Source organism: Pleurodeles waltl, chromosome 5, assembly GCF_031143425.1.
Source record: "Pleurodeles waltl isolate 20211129_DDA chromosome 5, aPleWal1.hap1.20221129, whole genome shotgun sequence".
Taxonomy (NCBI): domain Eukaryota; kingdom Metazoa; phylum Chordata; class Amphibia; order Caudata; family Salamandridae; genus Pleurodeles; species Pleurodeles waltl.
In genome coordinates this window covers 1,603,592,420-1,603,611,874 of record NC_090444.1, presented here as the reverse complement: position 1 = coordinate 1,603,611,874, position 19,455 = coordinate 1,603,592,420, and the positions used below count along the sequence as shown (strand labels likewise).

The 19,455-nt window shown below is 44.2% G+C and overlaps 2 non-coding genes across 2 annotated transcripts; both read right to left on the bottom strand.

Moving 5' to 3' along the window:
* Positions 1-6,337: 6,337 nt before the first annotated feature.
* Positions 6,338-6,519, bottom strand: LOC138297579 (U2 spliceosomal RNA). The gene has a single exon (XR_011204168.1). It is a non-coding gene; the product is annotated as a U2 spliceosomal RNA (small nuclear RNA).
* Positions 6,520-13,799: 7,280 nt separating this feature from the next.
* LOC138297563 (U2 spliceosomal RNA) lies at positions 13,800-13,992 on the bottom strand. Its single transcript, XR_011204161.1, has one exon. It is a non-coding gene; the product is annotated as a U2 spliceosomal RNA (small nuclear RNA).
* Positions 13,993-19,455: the final 5,463 nt, after the last annotated feature.

The window sequence follows — 19,455 nt, the reverse complement described above, 5'->3', positions numbered from 1 at the left end:
CCCAAGGGAGACCATCCATACCTGGACACGAACCAGTAGGTGCTTGTTTGATGGCGGTAAGAAATTCTTCTCCTGTAAGGGGTTTAGCTAAAACAGTTTGTTGTGCTTCGGTAAAGGTGTCTGTTAACAGTGTGCAATATTCTTTGATTGCGTGTTGGGAGAAAACGGAAGGAGCATACAATTGTTTGTAAAACTGAAAAGCAATATTTTGAAAATTTTTGGTACCTTGACAACGAACCCCTTGAGCATCTTGTAGCACCTGTAACAATTTATGATGTTTGTGGTTTTTTTTTAAAAAGAAAGAAGTACATTGTTCATCTTCATGAAAAATGCGAACCCGTGCCTGAAAAATGATAGCTTTACTTTTTTTCTGCAACCACCGAGTCATGTCCGTTTTTACCTGTCGGATATCAGCAGTTACATCCTTTCCTGCAGCCCCCAGTTGATGAAGTAGAGTAAGCCGCCTCTGTAGTTTCTGGAAATCATCCCAAGTGGTTTTTCGAAGAAGAAAACTTTGCGTCTGAAAGAAATTCTTGGTTTTGTATTTCACCCATTGCCACCACTGAAATATAGTGGAAAATTTGTGTTTTTGGAGAGTCCATTTTTTATAACAAGCCCGGTATTTTACACATATTTGTTCATGAATTAATAATGTACAGTTTAGTTTCCAAGATCCTGGGCCCCGGGCAGACTGGGTGGCAAGGTGAAAAGAAGTACAAAGCATATGATGATCAGAAAAAGCAATGGGATGTATACTGCTGTCAACTGACGTGAGGTTTTTAGAAGCAAAGATATAGGGGGTGATTCTGATTCTGGCGGGCGGCGGAGGCCGCCCGCCAGAATTCCGCCCCCATTATACCGCTCCGTGGTCAGAAGACCGCGGAGGGTATTATGAGTTTTTCCCTGGGCTGGCGGGCGGTCTCCAAAAGACCGCCCGCCAGCCCAGGGAAAAACTCCCTTCCCACGAGGATGCCGGCTCGTAATCGAGCCGGCGGAGTGGGAAGGTGCGACGGGTGCAGTGGCACCCGTCACGTATTTCAGTGTCTGCAAGGCAGACACTGAAATACTTTGCGGGGCCCTCTTACGGGGGCCCCTGCCGTGCCCATGCCATTGGCATGGGCACGGCAGGGGCCCCCAGGGGCCCCGCGACCCCCCCTACCGCCATCCTGTTCATGGCGGCTTTCCCGCCATGAACAGGATGGCGGTAGGGGGGGTCAGAATCCTCATGGCGGCGGAGCGCGCGATTCCCCCGAGCAGCGGTAAGTCGGCGGGAGCCCGCCGACTTACCGCTTCTCGTGGGAGCACCGCCAGCCTGTTGGCGGTGCTCCCGTGGTCGGTGGCCCTGGTGGCCACCGGCCGCCAGGGTCAGAATGACCCCCATAGTCTATTCGAGATCTTGTAGTACCATGCACTGCCTCCCATGTAAATCCGGTGCCAGGAGGAAAGTGTTTGGCATAAGTATCATATAATTGTAAATCAAACACCAATGACTGCAAAAGTTTAGATGTAACATCAAGAGTATACACATTTTGTTGTCCTTGACGGTCTTGTTGATGTAGTAGACAATTAAAATCCCCTGTGAGGATAAGAGGGATAGCGCCTGTAAGAAAGGGTTTGACTAATTGCAGAAGATACTCTCTATCGGTTTTTTTTGCAGGGGCATAAATATTACATAGCCTCATTGGGATACCATCCATTAGCAAGGACAGGAGAAGAGCTCGTCCGGGGTAAAGGACCTGTTCTCCTATGATTTGCCAATGTTTATTTTTAAAGAGGATTGCCACTCCATCATTTTTATTTGCTCCCCCAGACCAAGCAGATGGACCAGTTTCCCACGCACCACTGTAGGAAGAGTAATTTTTACGAAAGGGAATATGACATTCTTGTAAGCAAATAATATCTGCGGGAACTGTTTTAAAAAAATCAAGTACCATTACTTTCGTGACATCAGTGCTCATCCCACGCACATTGCAGGTGGCAACTGAAACATTCATGTAAAGTGTTGTAAAAGGAAGAGGTTCCACCTACTCCTAATCTGGGGAGGATAAATCTCCATCACTTTGTTGAGCTAGAAACATGCGATTTAGATCAGGGGTAGCATCTAAATCTTTTGGCAGACTGTCACTGACTTCTAGTTCTTGGGCCACTTCGTGAGAAACCTCCTCGGAATCCGAGAGGTGATGGAGAGGCGTAAAACGACTCCCCTTGGAAACACGGTCCAAGGAGGTCGTGCGCCTTTTGATTCGAGTAGGGAGCGGTGGATCTGGCGTGTTTTTTGAGGTTCTTCCTTTTCTTTTGTGTGACAAATAAGTGGACCACCCACTGTGATCCATGTCCGGTATAGGAGAATTCAAAAGGGGGGCAGACAAATTTAACTGTTCAACAGTACCTGATTCATCCTTTGTGGGAAGGTTCTCCTTTCCTTGACTTGGTGCAGATGTACTTGAAGAAGGGGTCTCTGGCACGCAAATAGGTTCATCAGTGGTAGTTTGAAGTTGTGCAGAAGAAGCCTCTGGGCTGGAAGGTGTTTGATTTTTTAAGCGCTTTTTCCGTTGTTCTAGAGCCTTACGTTTGATGCACGCGGCATCTATGCGGTCTGTTTCTTCTTCTATTATTTGTTGAATAGTTAGGCCGGGATCTGAAACAGGAAAAAAAGCAGAAGTAACATCTTTTTCAGGGGGGTCATCCCCTAAGATTCTGTGACTATGGATAGGCAGCCCATCAATATATCCTAAAATTTCTGAATCAGTGACTGGCACTTCAGACACTGGGTTGGTTTCTGTAGGAGGTGCAGGCAGGGTGGTGAGAAAAGGTTGTGCTATTGGAACTGGAGCACTAACCGCCTTGGCGTAGGAAAAATTTGCTTTTGGGCAGGTTTTAAAAAGATGGTCCTCACTGCCACATAAGTTACATTTCTTAGGAGCTGAACATGCCTGTGCACGATGAGTAGAGCTACCACAATTCCTACAATTTGACCCTGAGCAATTTTCTTTTGAATGACCAAATTGTTGACATAGGCGACAAAACAGAGGCTGTCCAGAGTAAAGCAGAAAGCCTTTGTTGACACCCAGGCTGAAGGTTTGGGGGGGGGGGGGTGTGCAAGGCCTCGAATGCCATTAGGATCTTCTTTAAATGTGACCAGATATTTACGCTTTCCGTTCCAAATGCCACAGATGTTTTTGATTTTTTGTCCCCCCCGGACCTTAGAACAATAACGGGAGAGGAAAACTTCAATCAAGCGGGGATCCGAGAAGGGATTGTACATGTGCACCACTATCACTGTTTCTTTCGGGGCAAACATAGGTATAAGGGTGATACCAGTTTTAATCAACGGGGCGGTGCATTCATTAAATTTCTGTAAAACCATTTGACAAATTGAATCGCTAGAAAATGTAACATCATATACTCCTCTATTTGAAAAATCTTGTATACATTCTATAGCAGTATCAGCAACGGCACACGTAGTTTTAAGTAAATCATCCACAATGAATATTAAAGTTTTCTCTTTACGCTGTGCTTCGGCAACTTCAACACGAATAGAGTTAGGAATGCAATCAAATGCCCGGGCATTGCCCGGCATGAGTGGGGTGGTAGTCATTTTGTTAATCCAAAAAATGGGGTAAGAGACACTGTTGTGGGCTTACCTTTCCAAGAAGGTGTTGTTTCTTGATAGGTTTGGAAGAAAATACCTTTGTTGGAAAAACCATTGATTTTTGGAGAGTGAGGTAAAACCTCCGTCCGGGGTTACCACTGACTACTACTGACTTGTGGATCCTTTGTTCGTTTCCAAGTCCAAGCAAAATTGTTGTTGGTGAGAATCTTGCTATTTATGAAGAAAAGGCAAAAATGATCTAAAAAGAAGATAAGAAGAATTTAACCACAAAGTAAGGGTCCTTAAAAGGACCGGTCCCTTTTTGGACCACAACCGTAGCCCAAATACCAAAACACGAAAAAAACTTAAAAGGAAAGGGGATGTGGAATAAAAAGCTACTTCCCCCCCCAATCTCCCGAGGTCACAGCGCTAGAATGAACCTGCACTGCTCCTCAAGGGAGACAAGGGACCCCACACCAGTATAACCGGCAGGTGCTATCCAACTCAATCCTCGTGACAAGGGAGCATCAGCCCTGCTCCGGTCAGGCCAGAGTACGAGGGCCCGTCCCCCAAGTCACTTGGAAAGAGTATTGATCGCTTCAGAGGAGTTTCTCGTCACCTATGTGCAACGCAGCCAGGCTCCGGACAAGCCAGAGGGCGCAGGCCCAGTCACACAAGGGTCAGAAATTACCCTCACCTTTTTTTCAAGTTCAAACAAAAGTTTGAACTTAGCCAAAAGGCCGAGAAGCGATAACCCGAATGGTGGCAGAATTCTCACCTCACCGGCCGGTCTCCCTGGCTGACTCGGGCTGGGGTCGTCCTTTCCTTGACCGTTGACGGGCCTTTCGCCTCTTTTCCCCATCTCTTGGCAAGAGCTCAGCCAGTGGCGAAAGGAAAAAAGAGGCCCTGGCGTCAGGGTGTCTCCCGGCTCCCAGAGTTCTCAGCAGTCGCCTCATTATGCGTCCATTAGCATACCCACGTTGCCCAGTTTCTAGTTTTTGCATGCCCCTCCCCTTCCTGTCCACTGGGTCCAGCCCCTGGGTCGGAAGGTCGGGCCACCCTGGACAGCAGCCTGGCAGCAAGCGGCCGGCTCCTCGCCCTCGCTTGCCCAGGACTCTGCTTAGGCAGAGCTTAGGCCTATAGATAAGGCTCGGCCGTTCGTGGACGGGCGGGGGCGGGCAAAGAAGGAAAAGGACTCTGGCCCATATTTATACTTTTTGACGCTAAACTGCGCTAACGCAGTTTAGCGTCAAAAAATTTAGCGCCGTCTAACGCCATTCTGAAGCGCCATGCGGGCGCCGTATTTATGGAATGGCGTTAGCCGGCGCAAGCAGACCGGCGCTGCCTGGTGTGCGTGGAAAAAAAGACGTAGACCAGGCAGCGCCGGCGTTGGGAAAAAATGACGTTAGGGCGTCTTAAAATGGGGCAAGTCAGGTTGAGGCAAAAGAATCGCCTCAACCCGATTTGCGCCATTTTTTTACGACACCCAGACGCCATTTCATGACTCCTGTCTTAGTAAAGACAGGAGTCATGCCCCCTTGCCCAATGGCCATGCCCAGGGGACTTGTGTCCCCTGGGCATGGTCATTGGGCATAGTGGCATGTAGGGGGGGCACAAATAAGGCCCCCCTATGCCACCCAAAAAAAAAAAAAATATATAAAAAATTATACTTACCTGAACTTACCTGAATGTCCCTGGGGTGGGTCCCTCCATCCTTGGGTGTCCTCCTGGGGTGGGCAGGGGTGGCAGGGGGGGTCCCTGGGGGCAGGGGAGGGCACCTGTGGGCTAATTTTGAGCCCACAGGCCCCTTAACGCCTACCCTGACCCAGGCGTTAAATAGTGGCGCAAATGCGGGGTTTTTTGACCCGCCACCTCCCGGGCGTGATTTTTGCCCGGGAGTATAAATACGACACATTTGCGTCGCCGTCATTTTTTTAGACGGGAACGCCTTCCTTGCATCTCATTAACGCAAGGAAGGCGTTCACGCAAAAAAATGACGCTATTTGCCCATACTTTGGCGCTAGACGCGTCTAACGCCAAAGTATAAATATGGCGTTCGTTTTGCGCCGAATTTGCGTCGAAAAAAACGACGCAAATTCGGCGCAAACGGAGTATAAATACGGGCCTCTGTCTTTTCCTTCTGCCCGGAGAAGACCTGGACAGTGTCCACTTCTTCTCTTCTGCCAAAGGCAGCTGCCCCCCCCATATATATATATATATATATATATATATATATAATCTCTCTCTCTCTCTCTCTCTCTCTCTCTCTCTCTCTCTCTCTCTCTCTCTCTCTCTTACCTTTCCTATCTTGCTCTTTCTATCTCGCTCCTCTTCACTTGCTGAAAACGCGGTAGATGAAGAAAGGCCTCTTGCCCTCTGCCCTCTGCTTTGCCTCTTTGCCATCACTCGCTACCCTGGGAAATGGATCCAAAAACAAAACACTGCTGAAGATGCAGTCTCTTTCTGACATTTTTCTCCACCGAAGTGAAGCCTCTGAGCAGAGGACAATAAAAAAAAAAAAAAAAGGAGGGGGGGGAGGAGAGTCAGGGAATAAAATACCACAGAAATATAAAACGGAATAAATAAATAAATAACGACATAAATAAAACAAGACACGGCTGCCACAAAGTGGCCAGGTTGGTTTTATTTACACACAAAGACATTAGCGTCACTTTACAGAGAGACAGTGAAACGCTACTTTTGCTTTTCAATCTTTTTTTTCAACAGCATGTTTTTCCCCGGGTGGGGAAGTGCACCATTCCTGGAGGTACTGCAATACCAGGTTGATGCGTGGAGTGGACAGAGCAAGCTCCTATTCCATCTCCCTGTTCCAAAAATCAATTTAATATATGGTCCCCAGATAGAGGACGTATCAGATATTAAACTGATAAGAACAGATTTTTTTTTTTTTTTTTTGTAAAAATAGTCTTTATTGAAAATGTTAGTGCATATTTACATTTTAACAAATCCCGAACCATACGGGTGGTGATACATTTGACTTGTCATGCCTTTATCTGTTAGGTCCATGTCAAGTTTACAAGATATTCAAAATACACATTTCCAAAAATATTCTGTGAGTTTCATAATTTCTCTATTTACATACTGGTAACAATTTTAAAATGACTCAAATTTTGTAGAGTGTCTGAGAAGGTTTACAACTGTAATTTCTTTTTTAAGGAACCCAATCCTTCCAATTTTTTTGTTTCCATCTTTTTTCTGCTTCATCTTTACTACAGGATTTATAATCTATCCAGTAGTATGTCATTAATTTGTCTAAACTTATTTTAATACAATCTTTAATTGTAAACTGTTTATGTTGATATATCCCTAAATTTCTAGTGATCCACAACCCTTCTTTAATGCAACACACAATTTTCCACAGTAATAAGTCTTTTGTGTTTGGCAAAGAAGAAGAGATTCCATAAAGAATGAGTTCATAGTCTATGGATTTTTGTCCGGATATCCCTTTTATCAAAGGACCAATTTTTTTCCAAGTTTCTTGTGCAAAGGAACAGTTCCAAAGAAAATGTAACACCGTCTCATCTGCGTGGCAATTCTCCCGTGGGCATCTTGGTGTTGCTGACAGGCCTCTGTTATGTTGAAAACTTTTTAAAGGAAGTCCTTTATGAATTGTTAGCCAACATAAGTCCTTTTGGCTGTTTGTCAGTTCAGGGTGGTTGGCTTTCTTCCATGTTTTCTTTGACTGCTCCTCGTTGAGATTGTTTGCTGGGGAAAGAATCTCGGTCCTCCTGATGGCTGCTTTGAAAGTCTTTTTGTTGGCAAAATCATCAAAGTCCAAATGTAAATGTCTTAGATTTTTAAAAAAGATATCAATCACATTATACATCTTTGGGATAAAAAAGGCATTTGGAATGGCATTATCTGCAGGTACAAGTTTATATTTTCTAAAAATGTTGTTTACATGATATTTTACAAAACATGCTGTTATATTTCTTTTCTCTTTTATTGCATTTAAACAAAGAAAAACGTAATTTGTCATAGTAAAATGGTACAAATTTGGTAAGTCTTTCCCTCCATTGTTTAATGGCTTAAAAACAATTTCTCTCTTTATTTTTTCCATTTTGGAGGACCAGAAAAAAATGCACAACAGTTTCTGTAGTTTATTTAAAATCTGCTTCTGTGGAGGGAAAATCATTGCATAATATAGAATTAAAGGTAAGATCACTGCTTTAATTACCAAAATTTTACCAACTAGGGTTAAAGATCTAGTTTTCCACAACCCTAGCTTCTGCTGTGTTTTGTTTATTACCGAATCCCAATTGACTGAACCTGAAGTGTCTTTTGAAAAGAGGACGCCCAGCACTTTAATAAGTTGTGTTGTTGTGTTTACCTGTATATGTGCTAGATTGTCCCATCTACCTATTGTTAGGCAGTTGCTTTTCTCCATGTTGAGTTTAAGACCTGAAGCTTGGGAAAAAATGTTTACATGTAAAATTGTTCTTCTTACAGATTGAATGTCTGGACATAGGACTGTTATGTCGTCCATGTACGCAATGCATTTTGCAGGTGTTCCCCCTGCTCCTGGAACAAAAAAACCTTTTATTATTTTGTCTTTCCTCAGAGTGGACAGCAAGGGTTCCAAAGCACAGATGAAGAGTGCTGGTGAGAGGGGACACCCTTGTCTAACCCCTGTTTTAATAGGGACTCCATCTGTAAAAAAAAACATTAATTTGGAAAGAACTTACAGCATTATGGTAAAGCATTTCAATCATTTGTGTAAATTGTTGTGGAAAGCCCATCCTTGTTAAAACCTTAAACATATAGGAGTGAGAGATGCTATCAAAGGCTTTTTGAAGATCCAAAGATAGAACTCCCAATGGTGAGTCATTTCTTACCGACATCCATATTGCGTCCCGAATTGTTATAAGGCTATCCCAGACCTTCCTCCCTGGTACTGCACAGGTCTGATCTGTGTGTATTACAGAGGATAACACTTGTTTAATTCTATTTGTTAAAAGCTTGCTGAATATTTTGCTGTCTACATTTAACAGAGTGATTGGTCTCCAATTGTTTAGATTGTTTTTTTCTCCCTTTTTGTGTAAAAGGGTAACTGTTCCCTGTAAAAAAGACACCGGTAATTTTTTGTTTGAAATGGCCTCTGTCAACATTTTCATAAAATCCTGTGCAATGGTACCCCAGAAAACTTTATAAAATTCCCATGGGAGCCCATCCAGGCCAGGGGATGAATTCCTAGGAGCCTTTGACAAAACTTCCAAAAATTCTTGCCCATCAAAGGGTTTACTTAAAAAGGATTGTGATTCTCTTGAGAGAGATTGATTGATGTCCTCTAGGAAGTCCTCACAAATGTTTTCATCAATCTGCTTTTCTTGATACATTGTTGAAAAAAAAACATGAGTATGAAGTAACATTTCATTGATATCTGATGTTTCTTTACCTTCAAAATTTTCTAAAGAGGAAAACCGGGTGTTATTTTGTTTTGTTTTTTTAAAAAAGAAAGCATTACATTTTTCATTTTCCTCGAATTCTTTCACTCTGGAATTGAAAATGGTTTCTTTCCCTTTTTGCAGATACCATTTCCGTATTGCATTTTTTATCTCAATTACATGTTTTTTGACATTTACTCCTGCATCCTCCATTTCACCAAACAGTGCCAGTTTTTCATTTAAATCAAACAATTCTTTTCTTTTTTCTTTAGCTTTTTGCTTTCCAATGTGTGTAAAAAATAATTTACATTGTTTTTTTAAAAATTCCCACCACAAAGTCAAGCTTTGGAAATCACTCTTTTTCTTTTGCCATATCTGGTATTGTCCTTTAAATAAAGCAATAATCTCTTCGTCCTGTAAGGTAGTAGTGTTTAGTTTCCAATAACTTCGACCTTTTATGTTGTGTCTGGGTATTTCACATTTGGATATAAGTGTCTGGTGATCAGTTAGACAACTGTCCTGTAATCTTGAGGATAAACATTTAATATGTTCTGATGTGAAAATATAGTCTATCCTAGAAGTGGTATTCCCATCTCCTGATAACCATGTAAACCCTGTGTTGGTAGGATTACATGATTTGAAAGTGTCTTGTAAGGAACAATTGTCTATTATGTCATTTAGGGTTTTAGAAGAAATATCTAATTTATAATGTGTCGCTGAACCTATTCTATCTTGTGGGGTTCTTATACAGTTAAAGTCCCCTGCAATAAAGGTGGGTTGTGAACCTGTAACAAAAAATGTTAGTTCATTGAATAAATCATTTCTTTCTTGTTTGTCTGTATGTGCATAAATGTTAATGACTTTAAAAATTGTTTCATTCACTTTTAAGCTACAGGACAAACCTCTCCCTGGGGAAATTACATTTTCCTGTAAAAATGAAAATTTTTTATTTTTACATAAAATGCCTACTCCTGCATTTTTGTTTCCACCTCCTGACCAGGATGATGGACCTTGTCTCCATTCTCTTTTTAGAAAGGAGTAATCTTCAGCATATGGAATGCCACACTCCTGCAAAAGAATAATGTCAGCCTTCAAATTTTCACAATAATTGAAGACAGCAGCTCTTTTGGACTGCTGTCTAATACCCCTGACGTTTAGGGTGGCTAAAGTAATAGCCATTAAAAAATAGAAAGCATACATGTGTACATTATTATTCTATAGGATCAATCTCAATTATCTCCTGAGGGAGCAAAGATTGGCTCTCCTCAAATGTTATCTCTTCTTCTTTTCCCATGTAAGGTGGAAAATCTTTAAAAGACTTCCCCTCCTCCAAAGAAATCTTAGTAATTTCAGACAGGCCCTCTAAAGGAGGGTCTTCTGTGTCTGATTGTTCCTGGAGTACGCTGTACCTGGATCCAGGAACACTGGTTATTTTTTAATTAATATAATTTTTCTGCGATGTTGCTTTTCTTTTATTTCTTTTTTGAACCACTTCTTCAGACGAATTTTGGTTCCTTTTGTCTCTCCTTTTTTTTAACCTCTCTAATTGTCTCATTGATTGCCTTGGTGAGGCTTCAACATCCCTTTCATTAGACCCCTGTTCAGTAGTCATCTCTTCTTCTGAATCGGTTAAAAAATTGTCTTTTATATTTTCCTTGGGGTCTATATTTTTTGTTTTTTTGGTGACTTTTCTGTTTTTGGGTTGATTATCTCCCTTAGATTCTATCTCCCCTTCTTCCATGTTCTCTTCTGTTGAAAAGAATGTTTCTGGTGTTTGTGTTACATGAGTGGACCCAGTTGATGGTGTTGCAAAAAGCCACTCTTGATTATAATCTAGATCCAAGTCAATTTCATGCCGCCTTTCAATTTTTTTGTTAGAGTCTGTGCTCTGAGCACTTGATTCAATAATATTTTCTTTTTCTACTAGTTCGCTTTCAGGAGTTTCTGGGATGACAATTTGGGGGTTGGGCTGTGAGGTTATCTCTAAACTTTTGCTCGCCTTTATATCAGGTATGGTGATTTTTTTCCCTCCCTTTGCTGGATCTTTAATGGTTGGGCTTATCTCGTTTGGCCCTGTTTGGTCTAATTGAGTTGAACTCTCCACTCTTGATTTATCATAGAAATTTTGCCTTGCAGGGCAATTTTTATAAAGGTGAGATAATTCCCCACATAAATTGCATTTTTGGGGGGCCTTACATTCATGGGCCATGTGCCCTTTGGTGCCACAATTCCTGCAAATATCCCCTGAACATTGCTCTTTGATATGTCCAAACTGGAAACAAGTTTTACAAAACATGGGTTGTCCTAGGTAGTACAGAAAACCCCTATTTGGCCCTATGGTGAAGTTTAGAGGTTGGTGTTTTGTACCTCCAATCCCTTCATCATCCCTTTGGAGCACTACCATGTATCTCCTCTTTCCATTCCATACCCCCATTCATTCCTGACTTCACTCCCTCCTCTAACACTTTGGCAGTATCTGCGCAAAAAATGCTCTATTTCTGACGGTGCAGTAAAAGGGTTAAACATATGCACCGTCATTGGGATTTCTCTTGGTGCTGCAAGTGGGGTGATTACATAACCTTCTAAATCTTTGTTTTCTCTATTTTGATTTAATTTATAAATAAAATCTTGATATATATTTTTGCTCTGGAATGTTATGTCAAATAGCCCCCTGACTCTAAAGTCTTGCATACATTTGATCTGGTCAGGCTTAATGCCAAATACCTGTTTAAACACGATGTCCATAAGGTGGTTCATGCTCCTCTTGTGTTTTGCTTCCTCCAATATTTCAAATCAAACAGAGAATTTCATCCCTGTAAATGTGTTGTTTCCATTCCTTTGGTTTTTCCCATTATTGCTCCCGCCAGCGGCTGCTGCGTAGCTCTTCGGGGCTGCCATGATTTTTTTGTGGCTCCTTACTTTGTTAAAAATCTCATCTGTGCCTTATTTTTGGTGTCCCAGACGTGGGTCCGTATTGGTCAGTGAATGTCCCCGGGCCGAGCACTTTCCAAGTGCGCCCAGGGACTCTCACCACTTTTCTCCTCTTCTCAGAATCCAACCCCACCCTCTTGTACCCAGTATTTAAAAAAAACACTGTGTTTTCCTGACCTGGATCAGGTGTTCCTTTCTGGGTGGTGTGAGATACCTCCAATTCCCTCAAAAGAGTGTCCCTAGGCCGAGCACAATCACAGTGCGCCCAGGGACTCTCGCTCTGACACCAGGACTCTGGTGCCAGCACCTCCAATTCTTGCAATTGAGTGTCCCTAGGCCGTGCACTCTCAAAGTGCGCCCAGGGACTCCCAGTCTGACACCAGGACTCTGGTGTCAGAACCTCCTGCTCCACGCAGCTATGTGCGTGAGCTCCAAAAAAATCCTGGGATGCCTGGAGGGCTTTCCCCAAGCTCACCGATGTCTGGGCATCAGCTGGGTCCCGGTCATGCCAGGAATCCCCAGCCCGTCCCTCTATCGGCGAACCTGGGAATTACCTCCAGGTGCAGGGATTCACCTCGGGGTCTCTCCCAGGCACACGCAGCCTTGCCACAGACAAGCCGTGGAGCGAAGGCCCAGTGTCCCCGGAGGGTCGCCCAAAAAGCGTCCTCCTACCAAAAACCCTCCACCTTCCTCCCCCCTCACGCAGCCTGGCCCCGGACAAGCCAGGAAAACGCAGGCCCAGCAAAAAAGAATTCCGGGCTCGGATTCACCAACCTTTTGTCAAAACCACGTGTTCGGTTCAGAACCAAACACTGATCTTAGCCAAAAGGCCGAGAAGCGATAACCCGAATGGTGGCAGAATTCTCACCTCACCGGCCGGTCTCCCTGGCTGACTCGGGCTGCGGTCGTCCTTTCCTTGACCGTTGACGGGCCTTTCGCCTCTTTTCCCCATCTCTTGGCAAGAGCTCAGCCAGTGGCGAAAGGAAAAAAGAGGCCCTGGCATCAGGGTGTCTCCCGGCTCCCAGAGTTCTCAGCAGTCGCCTCATTATGCGTCCATTAGCATACCCACGTTGCCCAGTTTCTAGTTTTTGCATGCCCCTCCCCTTCCTGTCCACTGGGTCCAGCCCCTGGGTCGGAAGGTCGGGCCACCCTGGACAGCAGCCTGGCAGCAAGCGGCCGGCTCCTCGCCCTCGCTTGTCCAGGACTCTGCTTAGGCAGAGCTTAGGCCTATAGATAAGGCTCGGCCGTTCGTGGATGGGCGGGGGCAGGCAAAGAAGGAAAAGGACTCTGTCTTTTCCTTCTGCCCGGAGAAGACCTGGACAGTGTCCACTTCTTCTCTTCTGCCAAAAGCAGCTGCCCCCCCCCATATATATATATATATATATATATATATATCTATATCTCTCTCTCTCTCTCTCTCTCTCTCCTTTCCTATCTTGCTCTTTCTATCTCACTCCTCTTCACTTGCTGAAAACGCGGTAGATGAAGAAAGGCCTCTTGCCCTCTGCTTTGCCTCTTTGCCATCACTCGCTACCCTGGGAAATGGATCCAAAAACAAAACACTGCTGAAGATGCAGTCTCTTTCTGACATTTTTCTCCACCGAAGTGAAGCCTCTGAGCAGAGGACAATAAAAAAAATAAAAAAAATAAAAAAAGGGGGTGGGGGGAGGCAGGGAATAAAATACCACAGAAATATAAAACGGAATAAATAAATAAATAACGACATAAATAAAACAAGACACGGCTGCCACAAAGTGGCCAGGTTGGTTTTATTTACACACAAAGACATTAGCGTCACTTTACAGAGAGACAGTGAAACGCTACTTTTGCTTTTCAATCTTTTTTTTCAACAGCATGTTTTTCCCCGGGTGGGGAAGTGCACCATTCCTGGAGGTACTGCAATACCAGGTTGATGCGTGGAGTGGACAGAGCAAGCTCCTATTCCATCTCCCTGTTCCAAAAATCAATTTAATATATGGTCCCCAGATAGAGGACGTATCAGATATTAAACTGATAAGAACAGATACGTTTTAAAATAGATTTTATTGAAATTCAAAAAGGAACAATACATAATAAATACAAGAAGGCAATATACACAAAGGCAGGGGAATGCGGCGACCCCTAATAATACCTTAGTAAATATAGAAACACATAGCCACGTCAATGTGGCAGACAACAAACATACAAAATTATTTACAAGTGCAAGACCCACCACCCTGACACCTCCTGATAAACCTATTAGACAAAATACATGGGTTGTAACAAAGACATAGGCCCATATTTATACTTTTTGACGCAAAACTGCGCTATCGCAGTTTAGCGTCAAAAAAAATTGCGCCGTCTAACGCCATTTGGATGCGCCATTCGGGCGTCAAATTTATACTTTGACGTACGGCGGCGCAACCAACAGGTGGGAGTCATTATTTCGTGACGCAAACAGCGTCGGTCTGTCGTAAGGGAAACCCACGTAAAAGTGACGCAAATCACTGTGGGTCGATTTACGACAGCGCAATCGTGAATACGCCGTTTTTTTTCACGCTATTGCGTGACATTTTAGCGCGAAAACTGCACTTACAGGAGAGGAGACCCAATATGGATCCCAGATGCCCCAACAGACCCCAGGAGGATGAGAGCAGACCAGGACCCAGCCAGGAGGAAGCATACAGGAACCAGGACATGTTAAAGAAAAAAAGAAAGTGTCGCTTCAGTGCAGAGGAGCAGGAAATCCTGGTGAAAGAGGTGACGGAACACCAGCACCAACTTTTCATATCCTCAAAATTGCCACTCAGTAGGAGAGAGGCCATCTGGAAAGAAATTGTGGACAAGATAAACAGTGTGGCTGAAGAACGCCGGACAGTCACCGAGTGTAAGAAACGCTGGCATGACTGTAAACGTAGGACCAAAGAGAAAATGGCCAGGAACAGGAAGGCAGCAATGCAGACTGGAGGGGGGAGTCCAGCACAACAGGAGGCCCTGGACCACATGGAGGAGATGGTCGCAGCCGTCATCCCGGAGGAGATCGTCATAGGGATACAAGGACTGGACAGCGCAGACTACCACGACACTACGCACATGCAGGGTAAGTCGCATGGGGAATTACAATGCAATAATGGGGACTGTAAGCAGGGGGGGGGATACCTACTACACAATGCATGTAACTTAGCACATATATGAAGTGGCATGGGGAAAGGGGCACGGCAGGGGGGAATGCCCAGTACTGACCATAGCCGGGGCACGACAAAATACTGCCACCACTACAGTCCCACGGGGACATCCTGTAATTACAACAAGAGAGCCAAGGGAAACCAGTGACAGGTGGGAAGGACACTACCCTGAATCCACATCCAGGCACTTGTTTTGCACAAACTATTCCCCATCAACTAGGTCCTTACCTGTAATGCAGTAGCAAATACAACAACTGCAACTTAACTGCCACCACAGTTGACAATAACACCTCTCATCTCTGGGCAGCTATAGTACCAAATGGCAGGAACCCCACCCTGGAACATACATTCCTAAATTAGGGGGTGAGGATGACATCTGCAACTACTCCTAGAAATAAGACAAAGGTACCAGTACACTTAAATGCCGAATGTCCATAACTGACACATACATAAGCCTAAGTAAACAGCAATAGGAGCCACACAGCACTAACGACACACACATGCTGCATACGTCAGGGTCCCTCACGTGCCTGCCTAACAATGCTACATCACAAATGTCATACTGCTCAGACAACAACATTGACGAGGGGACACAGGCAACTGGTCAATGAAACACATCTGCACAGTCTAACCAAAAAATAGGACATTCATACGATAAACAGGCCAATCCAGTAAGACACACATGAGACCCCATCAGATACAAACATCAACAATGTTTACATCCATACCACATCCTAACATTGACATACATAGGTCATGCCACCTAACATGTACAGATCATGCAATGTGAATAAAAAGTGTATGGTGCAGGGCCTGTGAGGCAAGTGTGCTGGCAGGGCAGTCACAACACCCACAGTCAGTCAAAGTGTAGCGTGGCAAGTGAAACGTATACTTTGCGCAATAGCCTCAGGCTGGAGGCCTTTGTGCATCTTACCCTGAATGTACTTATACTCATTTGCTCACATCTAAGTGCCTCAGAGCACTTTGCACTAAATGAATCTCATTGCCCTTCCTATCAGTTAATGTAGCAAATAGTCAGTCCTAAGGTGTTGGCAATTAGTCAAATCACCCTGTTTTGCCTACTTCTGCACTGGAGTTTGCCAGAACATATTCACTCTGTGCCCCAGTCAAGGATACCGTCTGGTTCGTTGATGATAGATGGGGTAGGGGTTAAGGTTTGCCATTCCTGCGTAGGGAAACTTTGTCATCACAATGACATATGTCTTTTAAATTCACTTCCTCGTCTCAAGACACGCATGGGGGAGTTTACAAACAGAAAATCACATCTAGATGCGGCCTGCCTTGCTGCTGATGCACAACCAGATCCCAGCCCATTCCTCTGATATGAGGGATGATGTCTCCCCTGTGATTCAGACAGCCAAGCTCCAAACTTAACATGCAGTGCTATATGTATAGAACAAGCAGAGGGAGAGTAGAAACTGTTAGGCACCATGATAGCTGTGTACCAATGTATTACTCTCCTGCGGACTATTTCAGTTCTAACTGTGTGTATTGTTTTGGTTATTGGGGCTCACACCTAAATTCCTACAAGTCAGTTGTACAATGAAACTTCATATCAAACAAATCCTGTCTGTGTCATTTGTGTATGGGAACATACCGGAAAAGATAGAAATGTGTAGGACCTGAGTGACCACCACTTCCCTGAGAAGTCCCAAAGATGTCATGGGCTTGGACTTCTAAACATTCCTCTGTTGTGGGAGACCAGAGGCACTGCTAGTCTGTCTGAGCTAAATAGAATATCTGGGTGACCGAGTTATTTACAAGTGGGTCAAACTTAGTCCCCCACACCATTAGCTATCCTGCTGCCTAGAAAGCCAAGAATCACATGTAGGATAATGAGAGCCCACCCAAACAAATGTCCCTCCATAACAATAGTGAAACACCGAGGGAGGAGTAGGACAAAAAAATGCGTATTCCGAAATAATTACAAATCAACACCTAGAGATGACCTGGCAGGCATGTCTGATAGCTCCATATCATATATGTGACACACAGGTGGGCCATAGGCCTACAACAATGCCCTATGACAGACAGCAGATACCAAGACAAAATCAGAGTACAAAGTTAAGGCATCCAAAGGCTTGTATCTTAGTGCTAAATGATCTCAACACAGACACACTAATTGTACCCTGTTTCTTTGCAGAGGAACACGGATCTCCTGCCGATATGCCTGTCCATGAGTTCCCTGATGACATGGATGACGAGACCATCAACCTCACACAAGAGACCATTGACATGGTCCTCGAAAGCCTCCAAACCCCCCCTTCAGTAACAAGGAGGAGCCAAGAAGAAGCAGCCACCACAGTAGAACCACCCGCCACCCCAATTGTAAGACCTGCCAGCTCCAACACAGCTGAGGACTCTGACGACACTGGCACCAGCTTCGAAAGAACAGTCGTTGGGGTCCAGCAGGAGCTGGCCAAGGAGGTGCGGGTGGGGATGCAAACTATGGCAGCCAGCCTTGAGGGGGTGCGTTCGTGCATGCTGTCAACTGCTGATCAGGCAGCTGCAATGCAAGCCAGAACATCGCTGTTGGAGGAACTTTTAGTAACACAGAAGGCAATCTGCACAGCTGTCATCCAGTTGACCAAACAACTCCAACAGCAAGCCAGTCAGCGTGTGCACGATTGCAACATCGAACCCCTCAGGGCAGACCTGGCTGCCTACCATCGGGATGTGGCTGCCATTCTGAAAAACCAGCACGCTCTCCTTGCTGCAGTACTGCCCTTCATAACTGGACAGGGATCAGCCCCCGGGATGTCTGCCTCCATGTCTTCTGACACTGAGGTGTGTGTTGCCCCTTCAAAACCAACAACAACAAGGACACACCAGGCAACACACACATCAGAAGAAGAAGACATGGAACAGATAACATTCACTCGCAAGAGTACCCGGAAGCCCTAGTCCCTGCACCATGCCCTACTCTGACCAAGGTCCTACGTTTTGACACATGCCAGCCTCACTCCAACTACCCTCAATGACTGTTCGGCAATCTACTGTTTAACTTGTCCACATTGGCTGTAAATGTTTCTCTCCTACCATTTGGCAATTCCTGTTCCTCTGCACCGTCTGTGACATCACCCCAGCATGTCAGGAGCATCATCCACACCCTGTAAATAGGATCACCATTTAAGAATGCACCAGAACGGACTCACCTAACATTGTTAATGGACTTTTTGCACTACTCCACCTAAAAATAAATATCACTTGCACACCTATTGTGTCTCTGTGTCATTTCACACTTCAACTGTGCAGTACATAACTCCAAAGTGGTTGTGTGGCAACCATGTCGATTCTCTATACTACTGTCCTGATTTCATGTATACTGAAACATCTGTGCAGTGGCCAGGATTGCATCATAGCTTTACTAGACTGAGGAAAATAACTGATGTAGGGACTAAGCACACACAATCATGCTGTGTTGGACAGAATGAGGCCCCGTCCATAGCTATTCTAGACAACTAATGGTGGCTGAGAAATGTAGGCACCTTGCAATACTAAAACAATACATTATGCTGTAAAATGAAAGGAATGATAACCAAATTACACTGCATCAATCACCCTTACAGCGTATACTACCATGAAGGAAAGTCATGCTCAAGCAGTACACACATGATGTAGGTCAGCAATGACAGCAACAAGACAAGAGTGTGAACAAATACTCATCTACAAAGCTCTCCCTGAACTTCACAATGCTGTCCGACCTATCTATTTACCTACAAAATCAACTCTGGAAGCACTCTTTGTGAAGTAGGATACATACCAACCCCAAATCTTGATGATCTATGCACACTACCAATGGTGGCTCTCCCACATGGTGGATACTTACCAAGTTAGCACACGGGTAGCTGGCATGTTAAACCTCAATAGCCTGGTGATAGCGAGCATAGGACACAAATGTCATACTAAAACTTTCTGCTACACTGTCAAGGCCATGAAAAGGTAGCACCTAACGCATCAGGTAAAGGGTTAACAAAAGTTTTATTTCCAATAAGTAATAAAAGAGGCAACTAAGGGAAAGATAAACCTACACTAATCTAACCTGACTACTACTAACCCACAACTGTCCCTAACTAACCTAAGCTAAACTTACTCTACACATGTAACGAAACGATCTAAACATCAACCCCCCACCCACCATTATGAGACAAGACACATGCAGGACAACACTTACTAACCTACACACATACTACACTATCCTAAACAAACATATATTTGTTTGTATTTTTTTTGTTTTTATAGTTTTTTTTTTTTTTTTAAACAGGATTCCCAACATTGCCCCCCACCCACCCACCCACACAAAAAGATAAGATATAAAGAAGAAGGACCCCCCACCCTCTTA